Genomic DNA, 20,866 nt, shown 5'->3' on the forward strand with positions numbered 1-20,866 from the left:
GGATCATTCAGTTACTGAGACCTGGGATCAGAGTGCGATTGAGGTCTGGGATCAGTGCGTTACCGAGGCCTGGGATCATTGAGTAACTGAGACCTGGATTCTGTGTGTTACTGAGACCTGGGAACAGTGACTTAACGAGGTCTGAGATCCGTGTGTTACTGAGGCCTGGGATCAGTGTGTTACTGATGCCTGGGATTAGTGTGTTTCTGAGGCCTGGGATCAGTGATTTACTGAGGCCTGGGATCAACGTGTTACTGAGGCTTGGGATCAGTGAGTTACTGAGGCCTGGCATCACTGAGTTGCTGAGGCCTGGGATCAGTGTGTTATTGAGGTCTGGGATCAGTGTGTTACTGAGGCCTAGGATCAGAAAGTTACTGAGGCCTGGGATCAGTGAGTTATTGAGGTCTGGGATCAGTGTGTACTGAGGTCTGGGATCAGTGAGTTACTGAGGTTTGGGATCAGTGAGTTAATGAGGTCTGGGATCAGTGAGTTACTGAGGTCTGGGATCAGTGTGTTATTGAGGTCTGGGATCAGTGTGTACTGAGGTCTGGGATCAGTGAGTCACTGAGGTCTGGGATCAGTGTGTTATTGAGGTCTGGGATCAGTGTGTAACGAGGTCTGGGATCAGTGTGTTATCGAGGCTTGGGATCAGTGTGTTATTGAGGTCTGGGATCAGTGTGTACTGAGGTCTGGGATCAGTGAGTCACTGAGGTCTGGGATCAGTGTGTTATTGAGGTCTGGGATCAGTGTGTAACGAGGTCTGGGATCAGTGTGTTATCGAGGCTTGGGATCAGTGTGTTAGTTTGGTCTGGGATCGTTGTGTTACTGAGGTCTGGGATCAGTGAGTTGCTGAGGTCTGTGATCAGTGTGTTATTGAGGTCTGGGATCAGTGAGTCACTGAGGTCCAGGATCAATGTGTTATTGAGGTCTGGGATCAGTGTGGACAGAGGTCTGGGATCAGTGTGTTATTGAGGCTTGGGATCAGTGTGTTACTGTGGTCTGGGATCAGTGTGTACTGAAATCTGGGATCATTGTGTTATTGAGGCCTGGGATCAGTGTGTACTGAGGTCTGAGATCAGTGAGTTACTGAGGCCTGGGATCAGTGCGTACTGAGGGCTGGGATCAGTGAGTTACTGAGGCCGGGGATCAGTGATTTACTGAGGCCTGGGATCAGTGTGTACTGAGGGCTGGGATAAGTGTGTTTCTGAGGCCTGGTATCAATGTGTTACAGAGGCCTGGAATCAATGTGTTACTGAGGCCTGGGATCAGTGAGATACTGAGGCCTGGGATCAGTGTGTTACTGAGGCCTGGGATCAGTGTGTTACTGAGGCCTGGGATCAGTGAGTTAATGAGGCCTGGGATCAGTATGTTATTGAGGTCTGGGATCAGTGAGTTACTGAGGTTTGGGATCAGTGAGTTAATGAGGTCTGGGATCAGTGAGTTACTGAGGTCTGGGATCAGTGTGTTATTGAGGTCTGGGATCAGTGTGTACTGAGGTCTGGGATCAGTGAGTCACTGAGGTCTGGGATCAGTGTGTTATTGAGGTCTGGGATCAGTGTGTAACGAGGTCTGGGATCAGTGTGTTATCGAGGCTTGGGATCAGTGTATTATTGAGGTCTGGGATCAGTGTGTACTGAGGTCTGGGATCAGTGAGTCACTGAGGTCTGGGATCAGTGTGTTATTGAGGTCTGGGATCAGTGTGTAACGAGGTCTGGGATCAGTGTGTTATCGAGGCTTGGGATCAGTGTGTTAGTTTGGTCTGGGATCGTTGTGTTACTGAGGTCTGGGATCAGTGAGTTGCTGAGGTCTGTGATCAGTGTGTTATTGAGGTCTGGGATCAGTGAGTCACTGAGGTCCAGGATCAATGTGTTATTGAGGTCTGGGATCAGTGTGGACAGAGGTCTGGGATCAGTGTGTTATTGAGGCTTGGGATCAGTGTGTTACTGTGGTCTGGGATCATTGTGTACTGAAATCTGGGATCATTGTGTTATTGAGGCCTGGGATCAGTGTGTACTGAGGTCTGAGATCAGTGAGTTACTGAGGCCTGGGATCAGTGCGTACTGAGGGCTGGGATCAGTGAGTTACTGAGGCCGGGGATCAGTGATTTACTGAGGCCTGGGATCAGTGTGTACTGAGGGCTGGGATAAGTGTGTTTCTGAGGCCTGGTATCAATGTGTTACAGAGGCCTGGAATCAATGTGTTACTGAGGCCTGGGATCAGTGAGATACTGAGGCCTGGGATCAGTGTGTTACTGAGGCCTGGGATCAGTGTGTTACTGAGGCCTGGGATCAGTGAGTTAATGAGGCCTGGGATCAGTATGTTATTGAGGTCTGGGATCAGTGAGTTACTGAGGTTTGGGATCAGTGAGTTATTGAGGCCTGGGATCAGTGAGTTACTGAGGTCTGAAATCAGTGAGTTATTGAGGCCTGGAATCAATGAGTTACTGAGGCCTGAGATCAGTGAGTTACTGAGGCCTGGGATCAGTGAGTTACTGAGGCCTGGGTTCAGTGTATTATTGAGGTCTGGGATCAGTGAGTTACTGATGCCTGGGATCAGTGAGTTACTGAAGTCTGGGATCTTTGTGTTACTGAGGCCTGGGATAAGTGAGTTACTGAGGCCTGGGAACCGTATGTTATGAGGTCTGGGATCAGTGACTTACTGAGGTCTGGGATCAGTGAATACTCAGGCCTGGGATCAGTGTGTTATTGAGGTTTTGGATCAGTGAGTTACTGAGGTATGGGATCAGTGAGTTATTGAGGCTTGGAATCAGTGAATGTCTGAGCCCTGGCATCAGTGTGTTTTTGAGGTCTTGGATCAGTCATTTACTGAGGTCTGGGATCAGTGTGTTATTGAGATCTGGGATCCGTGAGTTACTGAGGTCTGGGATCAGTGAGTTATTGAGGGCTGGGATCAGTGAGTTACTGAGGCCTGGCATCAGTGATTTGCTGAGGCCTGGGATCAGTGTGTTATTGAGGTCTGGGATCAGTGTGTTACTCAGGCCTAGGATCAGAAAGTTACTGAGGCCTGGGATCAGTGAGTTACTGAAGCGTCGGATCAGAAAGTTACTGAAGTCTGGGATCAATGTGTTTTTGAGTTCTGGTATCAGTGTGTACTGAGGTCTGCGATCAGTGTGTTATTGAGGCTTGGGATCAGTGTGTTAGTTTGGTCTGGGATCGTTGTGTTACTGAGGTCTGGGATCAGTGATTTACTGAGGTCTGAGATCAGTGAGTTACTGAGGCCTGGGATCAGTGTGTTATTGAAGTCTGGGATCAGTGAGTTGCTGAGGTCTGGGATCAGTGAGTTATTGGGGCCTGGGATCAATGAGTTTCTGAGCCTGGGATCAGTGAGTTACTGAGGCCGGGGATCAGTGTGTTATTGAGGTCTGGGATCAGTGAGTTACTGAGGTCTGGGATCAGTGTTTTATTGAGGTCTGGGATCAGTGTGCACTGAGGTCTGGGATCAATGTGTTATTGAGGTCTGGGATCAGTGAGTTACTGAGGTCTGGGATCAGTGAGTTATTGAGGCCTGGGATCAATGAGTTTCTGAGGCCTGGGATCAGTGAGTTACTGAGGCCTGGGATCAGTGTGTTATTGAGGTCTGGGATCAGTGAGTTACTGAGGTCTGGGATCAGTGAGTTGCTGAGGTCTGGGATCAGTGACTTACTGAGGCCTGGGATCAGTGAGTTACTGAAGTCTGGGATCAGTGAGTTGCTGAGGCCTGGGATAAGTGAGTTACTGAGGCCTGGGATCCGTATGTTATGAGGTCTGGGATCAGTGAGTTACTGAGGTTTGGGATCAGTGTGCTACTGAGGCCTGGGATCAGTCTGTTACTGAGACCTGGGGTCAGAAAGTTACTGAGGTCTGGGATCAGTGAGTTACTGGGGCCTGGGATCAGTGAGTTACTGAGGCCTGGGATCAGTGTGTTATTGAGGTCTGGGATCAGTGAGTTACTGAGGTCTGGGATCAGTGAGTTATTGAGGCCTGGGATCAATGAGTTTCTGAGGCCTGGGATCAGTGAGTTAATGAGGCCTGGGATCAGTATGTTATTGAGGTCTGGGATCAGTGAGTTACTGAGGTTTGGGATCAGTGAGTTATTGAGGCCTGGGATCAGTGAGTTACTGAGGTCTGAAATCGGTGAGTTATTGAGGCCTGGAATCAATGAGTTACTGAGGCCTGAGATCAGTGAGTTACTGAGGCCTGGGATCAGTGTGTTATTGAGGTCTGGGATCAGTGAGTTACTGAGGCCTGGAATCAATGTGTTACTGAGGCCTGGGATCAGTGAGATACTGAGGCCTGGGATCATTGAGTTACTGAGACCTGGGATCAGGGTTCTATTGAGGTCTGGGATCAGTGCGTTACCGAGGCCTGGGATCAGTGCGTTACTGAGGCCTGGGATCAGTGTGTTACTAAGGCCTGGGATCAGTGAGATACTGAGGCCTGGGATCATTGAGTGACTGAGACCTGGGATCAGGGTGCTATTGGGGTCTGGGATCAGTGCGTTACCGAGGCGTGGAATCAATGTGTTACTAAGGCCTGGGAGCAGTGAGATACTGAGGCCTGGGATCATTGAGTTACTGAGACCTGGGATCAGGGTGCGATTGAGGTCTGGGATCAGTGCGTTACTGAGGCCTGGGATCAGTGTGTTACTGAGGCCTGGGATCAGTGTGTTACTAAGGCCTGGGAGCAGTGAGATACTGAGGCCTGGGATCATTGAGTTACTGAGACCTGGGATCAGGGTGCGATTGAGGTCTGGGATCAGTGTGTTACTGAGGCCTGGGATCATTCAGTTACTGAGACCTGGGATCAGAGTGCGATTGAGGTCTGGGATCAGTGCGTTACCGAGGCCTGGGATCAGTGCGTTACCGAGGCCTGGGATCATTGAGTAACTGAGACCTGGATTCTGTGTGTTACTGAGACCTGGGAACAGTGACTTAACGAGGTCTGAGATCCGTGTGTTACTGAGGCCTGGGATCAGTGTGTTACTGATGCCTGGGATTAGTGTGTTTCTGAGGCCTGGGATCAGTGATTTACTGAGGCCTGGGATCAACGTGTTACTGAGGCTTGGGATCAGTGAGTTACTGAGGCCTGGCATCACTGAGTTGCTGAGGCCTGGGATCAGTGTGTTATTGAGGTCTGGGATCAGTGTGTTACTGAGGCCTAGGATCAGAAAGTTACTGAGGCCTGGGATCAGTGAGTTATTGAGGTCTGGGATCAGTGTGTACTGAGGTCTGGGATCAGTGAGTTACTGAGGTTTGGGATCAGTGAGTTAATGAGGTCTGGGATCAGTGAGTTACTGAGGTCTGGGATCAGTGTGTTATTGAGGTCTGGGATCAGTGTGTACTGAGGTCTGGGATCAGTGAGTCACTGAGGTCTGGGATCAGTGTGTTATTGAGGTCTGGGATCAGTGTGTAACGAGGTCTGGGATCAGTGTGTTACTGAGGCCTAGGATCAGAAAGTTACTGAGGCCTGGGATCAGTGAGTTATTGAGGTCTGGGATCAGTGTGTACTGAGGTCTGGGATCAGTGAGTTACTGAGGTTTGGGATCAGTGAGTTAATGAGGTCTGGGATCAGTGAGTTACTGAGGTCTGGGATCAGTGTGTTATTGAGGTCTGGGATCAGTGTGTACTGAGGTCTGGGATCAGTGAGTCACTGAGGTCTGGGATCAGTGTGTTATTGAGGTCTGGGATCAGTGTGTAACGAGGTCTGGGATCAGTGTGTTATCGAGGCTTGGGATCAGTGTGTTAGTTTGGTCTGGGATCGTTGTGTTACTGAGGTCTGGGATCAGTGAGTTGCTGAGGTCTGTGATCAGTGTGTTATTGAGGTCTGGGATCAGTGAGTCACTGAGGTCCAGGATCAATGTGTTATTGAGGTCTGGGATCAGTGTGGACAGAGGTCTGGGATCAGTGTGTTATTGAGGCTTGGGATCAGTGTGTTACTGTGGTCTGGGATCAGTGTGTACTGAAATCTGGGATCATTGTGTTATTGAGGCCTGGGATCAGTGTGTACTGAGGTCTGAGATCAGTGAGTTACTGAGGCCTGGGATCAGTGCGTACTGAGGGCTGGGATCAGTGAGTTACTGAGGCCGGGGATCAGTGATTTACTGAGGCCTGGGATCAGTGTGTACTGAGGGCTGGGATAAGTGTGTTTCTGAGGCCTGGTATCAATGTGTTACAGAGGCCTGGAATCAATGTGTTACTGAGGCCTGGGATCAGTGAGATACTGAGGCCTGGGATCAGTGTGTTACTGAGGCCTGGGATCAGTGTGTTACTGAGGCCTGGGATCAGTGCGTTAATGAGGCCTGGGATCAGTATGTTATTGAGGTCTGGGATCAGTGAGTTACTGAGGTTTGGGATCAGTGAGTTATTGAGGCCTGGGATCAGTGAGTTACTGAGGTCTGAAATCAGTGAGTTATTGAGGCCTGGAATCAATGAGTTACTGAGGCCTGAGATCAGTGAGTTACTGAGGCCTGGGATCAGTGAGTTACTGAGGCCTGGGTTCAGTGTATTATTGAGGTCTGGGATCAGTGAGTTACTGATGCCTGGGATCAGTGAGTTACTGAAGTCTGGGATCAGTGTGTTACTGAGGCCTGGGATAAGTGAGTTACTGAGGCCTGGGAACCGTATGTTATGAGGTCTGGGATCAGTGACTTACTGAGGTCTGGGATCAGTGAATACTCAGGCCTGGGATCAGTGTGTTATTGAGGTTTTGGATCAGTGAGTTACTGAGGTATGGGATCAGTGAGTTATTGAGGCTTGGAATCAGTGAATGTCTGAGCCCTGGCATCAGTGTGTTTTTGAGGTCTTGGATCAGTCATTTACTGAGGTCTGGGATCAGTGTGTTATTGAGATCTGGGATCCGTGAGTTACTGAGGTCTGGGATCAGTGAGTTATTGAGGGCTGGGATCAGTGAGTTACTGAGGCCTGGCATCAGTGATTTGCTGAGGCCTGGGATCAGTGTGTTATTGAGGTCTGGGATCAGTGTGTTACTCAGGCCGAGGATCAGAAAGTTACTGAGGCCTGGGATCAGTGAGTTACTGAAGCGTCGGATCAGAAAGTTACTGAAGTCTGGGATCAATGTGTTTTTGAGGTCTGGGATCAGTGATTTACTGAGGTCTGAGATCAGTGAGTTACTGAGGCCTGGGATCAGTGTGTTATTGAAGTCTGGGATCAGTGAGTTGCTGAGGTCTGGGATGAGTGAGTTATTGGGGCCTGGGATCAATGAGTTTCTGAGCCTGGGATCAGTGAGTTACTGAGGCCGGGGATCAGTGTGTTATTGAGGTCTGGGATCAGTGAGTTACTGAGGTCTGGGATCAGTGTTTTATTGAGGCCTGGGATCAGTGTGCACTGAGGTCTGGGATCAATGTGTTATTGAGGTCTGGGATCAGTGTGTTATTGAGGTCTGGGATCAGTGAGTTACTGAGGTCTGGGATCAGTGAGTTATTGAGGCCTGGGATCAATGAGTTTCTGAGGCCTGGGATCAGTGAGTTACTGAGGCCTGGGATCAGTGTGTTATTGAGGTCTGGGATCAGTGAGTTACTGAGGTCTGGGATCAGTGAGTTGCTGAGGTCTGGGATCAGTGACTTACTGAGGCCTGGGATCAGTGAGTTACTGAAGTCTGGGATCAGTGAGTTGCTGAGGCCTGGGATAAGTGAGTTACTGAGGCCTGGGATCCGTATGTTATGAGGTCTGGGATCAGTGAGTTACTGAGGTTTGGGATCAGTGTGCTACTGAGGCCTGGGATCAGTCTGTTACTGAGACCTGGGGTCAGAAAGTTACTGAGGTCTGGGATCAGTGAGTTACTGGGGCCTGGGATCAGTGAGTTACTGAGGCCTGGGATCAGTGTGTTATTGAGGTCTGGGATCAGTGAGTTACTGAGGTCTGGGATCAGTGAGTTATTGAGGCCTGGGATCAATGAGTTTCTGAGGCCTGGGATCAGTGAGTTAATGAGGCCTGGGATCAGTATGTTATTGAGGTCTGGGATCAGTGAGTTACTGAGGTTTGGGATCAGTGAGTTATTGAGGCCTGGGATCAGTGAGTTACTGAGGTCTGAAATCGGTGAGTTATTGAGGCCTGGAATCAATGAGTTACTGAGGCCTGAGATCAGTGAGTTACTGAGGCCTGGGATCAGTGTGTTATTGAGGTCTGGGATCAGTGAGTTACTGAGGCCTGGGTTCAGTGTGTTATTGAGGTCTGGGATCAGTGAGTTACTGAGGTCTGGGATCAGTGTGTTACTGAGGCCTGGGATAAGTGAGTTACTGAGGCCTGGGAACCGTATGTTATGAGGTCTGGGATCAGTGAGTTACTGAGGTCTGGGATCAGTGAATACTGAGGCCTGGGATCAGTGTGTTATTGAGGTTTTGGATCAGTGAGTTACTGAGGTATGGGATCAGTGAGTTATTGAGGCCTGGAGTCACTCTGCCACAGTGTAACTAAGGCCTGGGATCAGTGTGTTACAGAGGCCTGGAATCAATGTGTTACTGAGGCCTGGGATCAGTGAGATACTGAGGCCTGGGATCATTGAGTTACTGAGACCTGGGATCAGGGTTCTATTGAGGTCTGGGATCAGTGCGTTACCGAGGCCTGGGATCAGTGCGTTACTGAGGCCTGGGATCAGTGTGTTACTAAGGCCTGGGATCAGTGAGATACTGAGGCCTGGGATCATTGAGTGACTGAGACCTGGGATCAGGGTGCTATTGGGGTCTGGGATCAGTGCGTTACCGAGGCGTGGAATCAATGTGTTACTAAGGCCTGGGAGCAGTGAGATACTGAGGCCTGGGATCATTGAGTTACTGAGACCTGGGATCAGGGTGCGATTGAGGTCTGGGATCAGTGCGTTACTGAGGCCTGGGATCAGTGTGTTACTGAGGCCTGGGATCAGTGTGTTACTAAGGCCTGGGAGCAGTGAGATACTGAGGCCTGGGATCATTGAGTTACTGAGACCTGGGATCAGGGTGCGATTGAGGTCTGGGATCAGTGTGTTACTGAGGCCTGGGATCATTCAGTTACTGAGACCTGGGATCAGAGTGCGATTGAGGCCTGGGATCAGTGCGTTACCGAGGCCTGGGATCATTGAGTAACTGAGACCTGGATTCTGTGTGTTACTGAGACCTGGGAACAGTGACTTAACGAGGTCTGAGATCCGTGTGTTACTGAGGCCTGGGATCAGTGTGTTACTGATGCCTGGGATTAGTGTGTTTCTGAGGCCTGGGATCAGTGATTTACTGAGGCCTGGGATCAACGTGTTACTGAGGCTTGGGATCAGTGAGTTACTGAGGCCTGGCATCACTGAGTTGCTGAGGCCTGGGATCAGTGTGTTATTGAGGTCTGGGATCAGTGTGTTACTGAGGCCTAGGATCAGAAAGTTACTGAGGCCTGGGATCAGTGAGTTATTGAGGTCTGGGATCAGTGTGTACTGAGGTCTGGGATCAGTGAGTTACTGAGGTTTGGGATCAGTGAGTTAATGAGGTCTGGGATCAGTGAGTTACTGAGGTCTGGGATCAGTGTGTTATTGAGGTCTGGGATCAGTGTGTACTGAGGTCTGGGATCAGTGAGTCACTGAGGTCTGGGATCAGTGTGTTATTGAGGTCTGGGATCAGTGTGTAACGAGGTCTGGGATCAGTGTGTTATCGAGGCTTGGGATCAGTGTGTTATTGAGGTCTGGGATCAGTGTGTACTGAGGTCTGGGATCAGTGAGTCACTGAGGTCTGGGATCAGTGTGTTATTGAGGTCTGGGATCAGTGTGTAACGAGGTCTGGGATCAGTGTGTTATCGAGGCTTGGGATCAGTGTGTTAGTTTGGTCTGGGATCGTTGTGTTACTGAGGTCTGGGATCAGTGAGTTGCTGAGGTCTGTGATCAGTGTGTTATTGAGGTCTGGGATCAGTGAGTCACTGAGGTCCAGGATCAATGTGTTATTGAGGTCTGGGATCAGTGTGGACAGAGGTCTGGGATCAGTGTGTTATTGAGGCTTGGGATCAGTGTGTTACTGTGGTCAGGGATCAGTGTGTACTGAAATCTGGGATCATTGTGTTATTGAGGCCTGGGATCAGTGTGTACTGAGGTCTGAGATCAGTGAGTTACTGAGGCCTGGGATCAGTGCGTACTGAGGGCTGGGATCAGTGAGTTACTGAGGCCGGGGATCAGTGATTTACTGAGGCCTGGGATCAGTGTGTACTGAGGGCTGGGATAAGTGTGTTTCTGAGGCCTGGTATCAATGTGTTACAGAGGCCTGGAATCAATGTGTTACTGAGGCCTGGGATCAGTGAGATACTGAGGCCTGGGATCAGTGTGTTACTGAGGCCTGGGATCAGTGTGTTACTGAGGCCTGGGATCAGTGAGTTAATGAGGCCTGGGATCAGTATGTTATTGAGGTCTGGGATCAGTGAGTTACTGAGGTTTGGGATCAGTGAGTTAATGAGGTCTGGGATCAGTGAGTTACTGAGGTCTGGGATCAGTGTGTTATTGAGGTCTGGGATCAGTGTGTACTGAGGTCTGGGATCAGTGAGTCACTGAGGTCTGGGATCAGTGTGTTATTGAGGTCTGGGATCAGTGTGTAACGAGGTCTGGGATCAGTGTGTTATCGAGGCTTGGGATCAGTGTATTATTGAGGTCTGGGATCAGTGTGTACTGAGGTCTGGGATCAGTGAGTCACTGAGGTCTGGGATCAGTGTGTTATTGAGGTCTGGGATCAGTGTGTAACGAGGTCTGGGATCAGTGTGTTATCGAGGCTTGGGATCAGTGTGTTAGTTTGGTCTGGGATCGTTGTGTTACTGAGGTCTGGGATCAGTGAGTTGCTGAGGTCTGTGATCAGTGTGTTATTGAGGTCTGGGATCAGTGAGTCACTGAGGTCCAGGATCAATGTGTTATTGAGGTCTGGGATCAGTGTGGACAGAGGTCTGGGATCAGTGTGTTATTGAGGCTTGGGATCAGTGTGTTACTGTGGTCTGGGATCATTGTGTACTGAAATCTGGGATCATTGTGTTATTGAGGCCTGGGATCAGTGTGTACTGAGGTCTGAGATCAGTGAGTTACTGAGGCCTGGGATCAGTGCGTACTGAGGGCTGGGATCAGTGAGTTACTGAGGCCGGGGATCAGTGATTTACTGAGGCCTGGGATCAGTGTGTACTGAGGGCTGGGATAAGTGTGTTTCTGAGGCCTGGTATCAATGTGTTACAGAGGCCTGGAATCAATGTGTTACTGAGGCCTGGGATCAGTGAGATACTGAGGCCTGGGATCAGTGTGTTACTGAGGCCTGGGATCAGTGTGTTACTGAGGCCTGGGATCAGTGAGTTAATGAGGCCTGGGATCAGTATGTTATTGAGGTCTGGGATCAGTGAGTTACTGAGGTTTGGGATCAGTGAGTTATTGAGGCCTGGGATCAGTGAGTTACTGAGGTCTGAAATCAGTGAGTTATTGAGGCCTGGGATCAGTGTGTTACTAAGGCCTGGGATCAGTGAGATACTGAGGCCTGGGATCATTGAGTGACTGAGACCTGGGATCAGGGTGCTATTGGGGTCTGGGATCAGTGCGTTACCGAGGCGTGGAATCAATGTGTTACTAAGGCCTGGGAGCAGTGAGATACTGAGGCCTGGGATCATTGAGTTACTGAGACCTGGGATCAGGGTGCGATTGAGGTCTGGGATCAGTGCGTTACTGAGGCCTGGGATCAGTGTGTTACTGAGGCCTGGGATCAGTGTGTTACTAAGGCCTGGGAGCAGTGAGATACTGAGGCCTGGGATCATTGAGTTACTGAGACCTGGGATCAGGGTGCGATTGAGGTCTGGGATCAGTGTGTTACTGAGGCCTGGGATCATTCAGTTACTGAGACCTGGGATCAGAGTGCGATTGAGGTCTGGGATCAGTGCGTTACCGAGGCCTGGGATCATTGAGTAACTGAGACCTGGATTCTGTGTGTTACTGAGACCTGGGAACAGTGACTTAACGAGGTCTGAGATCCGTGTGTTACTGAGGCCTGGGATCAGTGTGTTACTGATGCCTGGGATTAGTGTGTTTCTGAGGCCTGGGATCAGTGATTTACTGAGGCCTGGGATCAACGTGTTACTGAGGCTTGGGATCAGTGAGTTACTGAGGCCTGGCATCACTGAGTTGCTGAGGCCTGGGATCAGTGTGTTATTGAGGTCTGGGATCAGTGTGTTACTGAGGCCTAGGATCAGAAAGTTACTGAGGCCTGGGATCAGTGAGTTATTGAGGTCTGGGATCAGTGTGTACTGAGGTCTGGGATCAGTGAGTTACTGAGGTTTGGGATCAGTGAGTTAATGAGGTCTGGGATCAGTGAGTTACTGAGGTCTGGGATCAGTGTGTTATTGAGGTCTGGGATCAGTGTGTACTGAGGTCTGGGATCAGTGAGTCACTGAGGTCTGGGATCAGTGTGTTATTGAGGTCTGGGATCAGTGTGTAACGAGGTCTGGGATCAGTGTGTTATCGAGGCTTGGGATCAGTGTGTTATTGAGGTCTGGGATCAGTGTGTACTGAGGTCTGGGATCAGTGAGTCACTGAGGTCTGGGATCAGTGTGTTATTGAGGTCTGGGATCAGTGTGTAACGAGGTCTGGGATCAGTGTGTTATCGAGGCTTGGGATCAGTGTGTTAGTTTGGTCTGGGATCGTTGTGTTACTGAGGTCTGGGATCAGTGAGTTGCTGAGGTCTGTGATCAGTGTGTTATTGAGGTCTGGGATCAGTGAGTCACTGAGGTCCAGGATCAATGTGTTATTGAGGTCTGGGATCAGTGTGGACAGAGGTCTGGGATCAGTGTGTTATTGAGGCTTGGGATCAGTGTGTTACTGTGGTCAGGGATCAGTGTGTACTGAAATCTGGGATCATTGTGTTATTGAGGCCTGGGATCAGTGTGTACTGAGGTCTGAGATCAGTGAGTTACTGAGGCCTGGGATCAGTGCGTACTGAGGGCTGGGATCAGTGAGTTACTGAGGCCGGGGATCAGTGATTTACTGAGGCCTGGGATCAGTGTGTACTGAGGGCTGGGATAAGTGTGTTTCTGAGGCCTGGTATCAATGTGTTACAGAGGCCTGGAATCAATGTGTTACTGAGGCCTGGGATCAGTGAGATACTGAGGCCTGGGATCAGTGTGTTACTGAGGCCTGGGATCAGTGTGTTACTGAGGCCTGGGATCAGTGAGTTAATGAGGCCTGGGATCAGTATGTTATTGAGGTCTGGGATCAGTGAGTTACTGAGGTTTGGGATCAGTGAGTTAATGAGGTCTGGGATCAGTGAGTTACTGAGGTCTGGGATCAGTGTGTTATTGAGGTCTGGGATCAGTGTGTACTGAGGTCTGGGATCAGTGAGTCACTGAGGTCTGGGATCAGTGTGTTATTGAGGTCTGGGATCAGTGTGTAACGAGGTCTGGGATCAGTGTGTTATCGAGGCTTGGGATCAGTGTATTATTGAGGTCTGGGATCAGTGTGTACTGAGGTCTGGGATCAGTGAGTCACTGAGGTCTGGGATCAGTGTGTTATTGAGGTCTGGGATCAGTGTGTAACGAGGTCTGGGATCAGTGTGTTATCGAGGCTTGGGATCAGTGTGTTAGTTTGGTCTGGGATCGTTGTGTTACTGAGGTCTGGGATCAGTGAGTTGCTGAGGTCTGTGATCAGTGTGTTATTGAGGTCTGGGATCAGTGAGTCACTGAGGTCCAGGATCAATGTGTTATTGAGGTCTGGGATCAGTGTGGACAGAGGTCTGGGATCAGTGTGTTATTGAGGCTTGGGATCAGTGTGTTACTGTGGTCTGGGATCATTGTGTACTGAAATCTGGGATCATTGTGTTATTGAGGCCTGGGATCAGTGTGTACTGAGGTCTGAGATCAGTGAGTTACTGAGGCCTGGGATCAGTGCGTACTGAGGGCTGGGATCAGTGAGTTACTGAGGCCGGGGATCAGTGATTTACTGAGGCCTGGGATCAGTGTGTACTGAGGGCTGGGATAAGTGTGTTTCTGAGGCCTGGTATCAATGTGTTACAGAGGCCTGGAATCAATGTGTTACTGAGGCCTGGGATCAGTGAGATACTGAGGCCTGGGATCAGTGTGTTACTGAGGCCTGGGATCAGTGTGTTACTGAGGCCTGGGATCAGTGAGTTAATGAGGCCTGGGATCAGTATGTTATTGAGGTCTGGGATCAGTGAGTTACTGAGGTTTGGGATCAGTGAGTTATTGAGGCCTGGGATCAGTGAGTTACTGAGGTCTGAAATCAGTGAGTTATTGAGGCCTGGAATCAATGAGTTACTGAGGCCTGAGATCAGTGAGTTACTGAGGCCTGGGATCAGTGAGTTACTGAGGCCTGGGTTCAGTGTATTATTGAGGTCTGGGATCAGTGAGTTACTGATGCCTGGGATCAGTGAGTTACTGAAGTCTGGGATCTTTGTGTTACTGAGGCCTGGGATAAGTGAGTTACTGAGGCCTGGGAACCGTATGTTATGAGGTCTGGGATCAGTGACTTACTGAGGTCTGGGATCAGTGAATACTCAGGCCTGGGATCAGTGTGTTATTGAGGTTTTGGATCAGTGAGTTACTGAGGTATGGGATCAGTGAGTTATTGAGGCTTGGAATCAGTGAATGTCTGAGCCCTGGCATCAGTGTGTTTTTGAGGTCTTGGATCAGTCATTTACTGAGGTCTGGGATCAGTGTGTTATTGAGATCTGGGATCCGTGAGTTACTGAGGTCTGGGATCAGTGAGTTATTGAGGGCTGGGATCAGTGAGTTACTGAGGCCTGGCATCAGTGATTTGCTGAGGCCTGGGATCAGTGTGTTATTGAGGTCTGGGATCAGTGTGTTACTCAGGCCTAGGATCAGAAAGTTACTGAGGCCTGGGATCAGTGAGTTACTGAAGCGTCGGATCAGAAAGTTACTGAAGTCTGGGATCAATGTGTTTTTGAGTTCTGGTATCAGTGTGTACTGAGGTCTGCGATCAGTGTGTTATTGAGGCTTGGGATCAGTGTGTTAGTTTGGTCTGGGATCGTTGTGTTACTGAGGTCTGGGATCAGTGATTTACTGAGGTCTGAGATCAGTGAGTTACTGAGGCCTGGGATCAGTGTGTTATTGAAGTCTGGGATCAGTGAGTTGCTGAGGTCTGGGATCAGTGAGTTATTGGGGCCTGGGATCAATGAGTTTCTGAGCCTGGGATCAGTGAGTTACTGAGGCCGGGGATCAGTGTGTTATTGAGGTCTGGGATCAGTGAGTTACTGAGGTCTGGGATCAGTGTTTTATTGAGGTCTGGGATCAGTGTGCACTGAGGTCTGGGATCAATGTGTTATTGAGGTCTGGGATCAGTGAGTTACTGAGGTCTGGGATCAGTGAGTTATTGAGGCCTGGGATCAATGAGTTTCTGAGGCCTGGGATCAGTGAGTTACTGAGGCCTGGGATCAGTGTGTTATTGAGGTCTGGGATCAGTGAGTTACTGAGGTCTGGGATCAGTGAGTTGCTGAGGTCTGGGATCAGTGACTTACTGAGGCCTGGGATCAGTGAGTTACTGAAGTCTGGGATCAGTGAGTTGCTGAGGCCTGGGATAAGTGAGTTACTGAGGCCTGGGATCCGTATGTTATGAGGTCTGGGATCAGTGAGTTACTGAGGTTTGGGATCAGTGTGCTACTGAGGCCTGGGATCAGTCTGTTACTGAGACCTGGGGTCAGAAAGTTACTGAGGTCTGGGATCAGTGAGTTACTGGGGCCTGGGATCAGTGAGTTACTGAGGCCTGGGATCAGTGTGTTATTGAGGTCTGGGATCAGTGAGTTACTGAGGTCTGGGATCAGTGAGTTATTGAGGCCTGGGATCAATGAGTTTCTGAGGCCTGGGATCAGTGAGTTAATGAGGCCTGGGATCAGTATGTTATTGAGGTCTGGGATCAGTGAGTTACTGAGGTTTGGGATCAGTGAGTTATTGAGGCCTGGGATCAGTGAGTTACTGAGGTCTGAAATCGGTGAGTTATTGAGGCCTGGAATCAATGAGTTACTGAGGCCTGAGATCAGTGAGTTACTGAGGCCTGGGATCAGTGTGTTATTGAGGTCTGGGATCAGTGAGTTACTGAGGCCTGGGTTCAGTGTGTTATTGAGGTCTGGGATCAGTGAGTTACTGAGGTCTGGGATCAGTGTGTTACTGAGGCCTGGGATAAGTGAGTTACTGAGGCCTGGGAACCGTATGTTATGAGGTCTGGGATCAGTGAGTTACTGAGGTCTGGGATCAGTGAATACTGAGGCCTGGGATCAGTGTGTTATTGAGGTTTTGGATCAGTGAGTTACTGAGGTATGGGATCAGTGAGTTATTGAGGCCTGGAGTCACTCTGCCACAGTGTAACTAAGGCCTGGGATCAGTGTGTTACAGAGGCCTGGAATCAATGTGTTACTGAGGCCTGGGATCAGTGAGATACTGAGGCCTGGGATCATTGAGTTACTGAGACCTGGGATCAGGGTTCTATTGAGGTCTGGGATCAGTGCGTTACCGAGGCCTGGGACCAGTGCGTTACTGAGGCCTGGGATCAGTGTGTTACTAAGGCCTGGGATCAGTGAGATACTGAGGCCTGGGATCATTGAGTGACTGAGACCTGGGATCAGGGTGCTATTGGGGTCTGGGATCAGTGCGTTACCGAGGCGTGGAATCAATGTGTTACTAAGGCCTGGGAGCAGTGAGATACTGAGGCCTGGGATCATTGAGTTACTGAGACCTGGGATCAGGGTGCGATTGAGGTCTGGGATCAGTGCGTTACTGAGGCCTGGGATCAGTGTGTTACTGAGGCCTGGGATCAGTGTGTTACTAAGGCCTGGGAGCAGTGAGATACTGAGGCCTGGGATCATTGAGTTACTGAGACCTGGGATCAGGGTGCGATTGAGGTCTGGGATCAGTGTGTTACTGAGGCCTGGGATCATTCAGTTACTGAGACCTGGGATCAGAGTGCGATTGAGGTCTGGGATCAGTGCGTTACCGAGGCCTGGGATCATTGAGTAACTGAGACCTGGATTCTGTGTGTTACTGAGACCTGGGAACAGTGACTTAACGAGGTCTGAGATCCGTGTGTTACTGAGGCCTGGGATCAGTGTGTTACTGATGCCTGGGATTAGTGTGTTTCTGAGGCCTGGGATCAGTGATTTACTGAGGCCTGGGATCAACGTGTTACTGAGGCTTGGGATCAGTGAGTTACTGAGGCCTGGCATCACTGAGTTGCTGAGGCCTGGGATCAGTGTGTTATTGAGGTCTGGGATCAGTGTGTTACTGAGGCCTAGGATCAGAAAGTTACTGAGGCCTGGGATCAGTGAGTTATTGAGGTCTGGGATCAGTGTGTACTGAGGTCTGGGATCAGTGAGTTACTGAGGTTTGGGATCAGTGAGTTAATGAGGTCTGGGATCAGTGAGTTACTGAGGTCTGGGATCAGTGTGTTATTGAGGTCTGGGATCAGTGTGTACTGAGGTCTGGGATCAGTGAGTCACTGAGGTCTGGGATCAGTGTGTTATTGAGGTCTGGGATCAGTGTGTAACGAGGTCTGGGATCAGTGTGTTATCGAGGCTTGGGATCAGTGTGTTAGTTTGGTCTGGGATCGTTGTGTTACTGAGGTCTGGGATCAGTGAGTTGCTGAGGTCTGTGATCAGTGTGTTATTGAGGTCTGGGATCAGTGAGTCACTGAGGTCCAGGATCAATGTGTTATTGAGGTCTGGGATCAGTGTGGACAGAGGTCTGGGATCAGTGTGTTATTGAGGCTTGGGATCAGTGTGTTACTGTGGTCTGGGATCAGTGTGTACTGAAATCTGGGATCATTGTGTTATTGAGGCCTGGGATCAGTGCGTACTGAGGTCTGAGATCAGTGAGTTACTGAGGCCTGGGATCAGTGCGTACTGAGGGCTGGGATCAGTGAGTTACTGAGGCCGGGGATCAGTAATTTACTGAGGCCTGGGATCAGTGAGTTACTGAGGCCTGGGATCAGAAAGTTACTGAAGTCTGGGATCAGTGAGTTACTGATGCCTGGGATCAGTGTGTTATTGAGCCCTGAGATCAGTGTGTTACCGAGGCCTAGAATCAGAAAGTTTCTGAGGTCTGGGTTCAGTTTGTTACTGAGACCTGGGATCAGAACATTTCTGTGTTTTGGGATCTGTGAGTTATTGAGGCCTGGGATCAGTGTTTTACTGAGGCCTGGGATCAGTGAGTTACTGAGGCCTGGGATCAGAAAGTTACTGAGGCATGCGATCAGTGTGTTCCTGAGGCCTGGGATCAGTGAGTTACTGAGGCCAGGGATCAGAAAGTTACTGAGACCTGGGATCAGTGTGTTACTGAGGCCTGGGATCAGTGAGTTACTGAGACCTGGATCAGAAAGTTACTGAGACCTGGGATCAGTGTGTTACTGGGGCCTGGGATCAGTGAGTTACTGAGGCCTGGGATCAGTATTTTATTGAGGTCTGGGATCAGTGAGTTACTGAGGTCTGGGATCAGTGTGTTATTGAGGTCTGGTATCAGTGAGTTACTTAGATCTGGTATCAGTGTGTTATTGAGGCTGGAATCAGTGAGTTTCTGAGGCCTGGGATCAGTGAATTATTGAGGCCTGGGATCAGTGTGTTACTGAGGCCTGGGATCAGTGTGTTCCTGAGGCCTGGTATCAGTGAGTTACTGAGGCCAGGGATCAGAAAGTTACTGAGACCTGGGATCAGTGTGTTACTGAGACCTGGATCAGAAAGTTACTGAGACCTGGGATCAGTGTGTTACTGAGGCCCTGGGATCAGTGAGTTACTGAGGCCTGGGATCAGTATTTTATTGAGGTCTGGGATCAGTGAGTTAATGAGGTCTAGGATCAGTGAGTTACTTAGATCTGGGATCAGTGTGTTATTGAGGCTGGAATCAGTGAGTTACTGAGGCCTGGGATCAGTGTGTTTTTGAGATCTGGGATCAGTGAATTATTGAGGCCTGGGATCAATGAGTTACTGAGGCCTGGGATCAGTGTGTTATTGAGGCTGGAATCAGTGAGTTACTGAGGCCTGGGATCAGTGTGTTACTGAGGCCTGGGATCAGTGTGTTACTAAGGCCTGGGAGCAGTGAGATACTGAGGCCTGGGATCATTGAGTTACTGAGACCTGGGATCAGGGTGCGATTGAGGTCTGGGATCAGTGTGTTACTGAGGCCTGGGATCATTCAGTTACTGAGACCTGGGATCAGAGTGCGATTGAGGTCTGGGATCAGTGCGTTACCGAGGCCTGGGATCATTGAGTAACTGAGACCTGGATTCTGTGTGTTACTGAGACCTGGGAACAGTGACTTAACGAGGTCTGAGATCCGTGTGTTACTGAGGCCTGGGATCAGTGTGTTACTGATGCCTGGGATTAGTGTGTTTCTGAGGCCTGGGATCAGTGATTTACTGAGGCCTGGGATCAACGTGTTACTGAGGCTTGGGATCAGTGAGTTACTGAGGCCTGGCATCACTGAGTTGCTGAGGCCTGGGATCAGTGTGTTATTGAGGTCTGGGATCAGTGTGTTACTGAGGCCTAGGATCAGAAAGTTACTGAGGCCTGGGATCAGTGAGTTATTGAGGTCTGGGATCAGTGTGTACTGAGGTCTGGGATCAGTGAGTTACTGAGGTTTGGGATCAGTGAGTTAATGAGGTCTGGGATCAGTGAGTTACTGAGGTCTGGGATCAGTGTGTTATTGAGGTCTGGGATCAGTGTGTACTGAGGTCTGGGATCAGTGAGTCACTGAGGTCTGGGATCAGTGTGTTATTGAGGTCTGGGATCAGTGTGTAACGAGGTCTGGGATCAGTGTGTTATCGAGGCTTGGGATCAGTGTGTTAGTTTGGTCTGGGATCGTTGTGTTACTGAGGTCTGGGATCAGTGAGTTGCTGAGGTCTGTGATCAGTGTGTTATTGAGGTCTGGGATCAGTGAGTCACTGAGGTCCAGGATCAATGTGTTATTGAGGTCTGGGATCAGTGTGGACAGAGGTCTGGGATCAGTGTGTTATTGAGGCTTGGGATCAGTGTGTTACTGTGGTCTGGGATCAGTGTGTACTGAAATCTGGGATCATTGTGTTATTGAGGCCTGGGATCAGTGCGTACTGAGGTCTGAGATCAGTGAGTTACTGAGGCCTGGGATCAGTGCGTACTGAGGGCTGGGATCAGTGAGTTACTGAGGCCGGGGATCAGTAATTTACTGAGGCCTGGGATCAGTGAGTTACTGAGGCCTGGGATCAGAAAGTTACTGAAGTCTGGGATCAGTGAGTTACTGATGCCTGGGATCAGTGTGTTATTGAGCCCTGAGATCAGTGTGTTACCGAGGCCTAGAATCAGAAAGTTTCTGAGGTCTGGGTTCAGTTTGTTACTGAGACCTGGGATCAGAACATTTCTGTGTTTTGGGATCTGTGAGTTATTGAGGCCTGGGATCAGTGTTTTACTGAGGCCTGGGATCAGTGAGTTACTGAGGCCTGGGATCAGAAAGTTACTGAGGCATGCGATCAGTGTGTTCCTGAGGCCTGGGATCAGTGAGTTACTGAGGCCAGGGATCAGAAAGTTACTGAGACCTGGGATCAGTGTGTTACTGAGGCCTGGGATCAGTGAGTTACTGAGACCTGGATCAGAAAGTTACTGAGACCTGGGATCAGTGTGTTACTGGGGCCTGGGATCAGTGAGTTACTGAGGCCTGGGATCAGTATTTTATTGAGGTCTGGGATCAGTGAGTTACTGAGGTCTGGGATCAGTGTGTTATTGAGGTCTGGTATCAGTGAGTTACTTAGATCTGGTATCAGTGTGTTATTGAGGCTGGAATCAGTGAGTTTCTGAGGCCTGGGATCAGTGAATTATTGAGGCCTGGGATCAGTGTGTTACTGAGGCCTGGGATCAGTGTGTTCCTGAGGCCTGGTATCAGTGAGTTACTGAGGCCAGGGATCAG

This window comes from Heterodontus francisci, chromosome 37 (assembly GCF_036365525.1).
Source record: "Heterodontus francisci isolate sHetFra1 chromosome 37, sHetFra1.hap1, whole genome shotgun sequence".
Taxonomy (NCBI): domain Eukaryota; kingdom Metazoa; phylum Chordata; class Chondrichthyes; order Heterodontiformes; family Heterodontidae; genus Heterodontus; species Heterodontus francisci.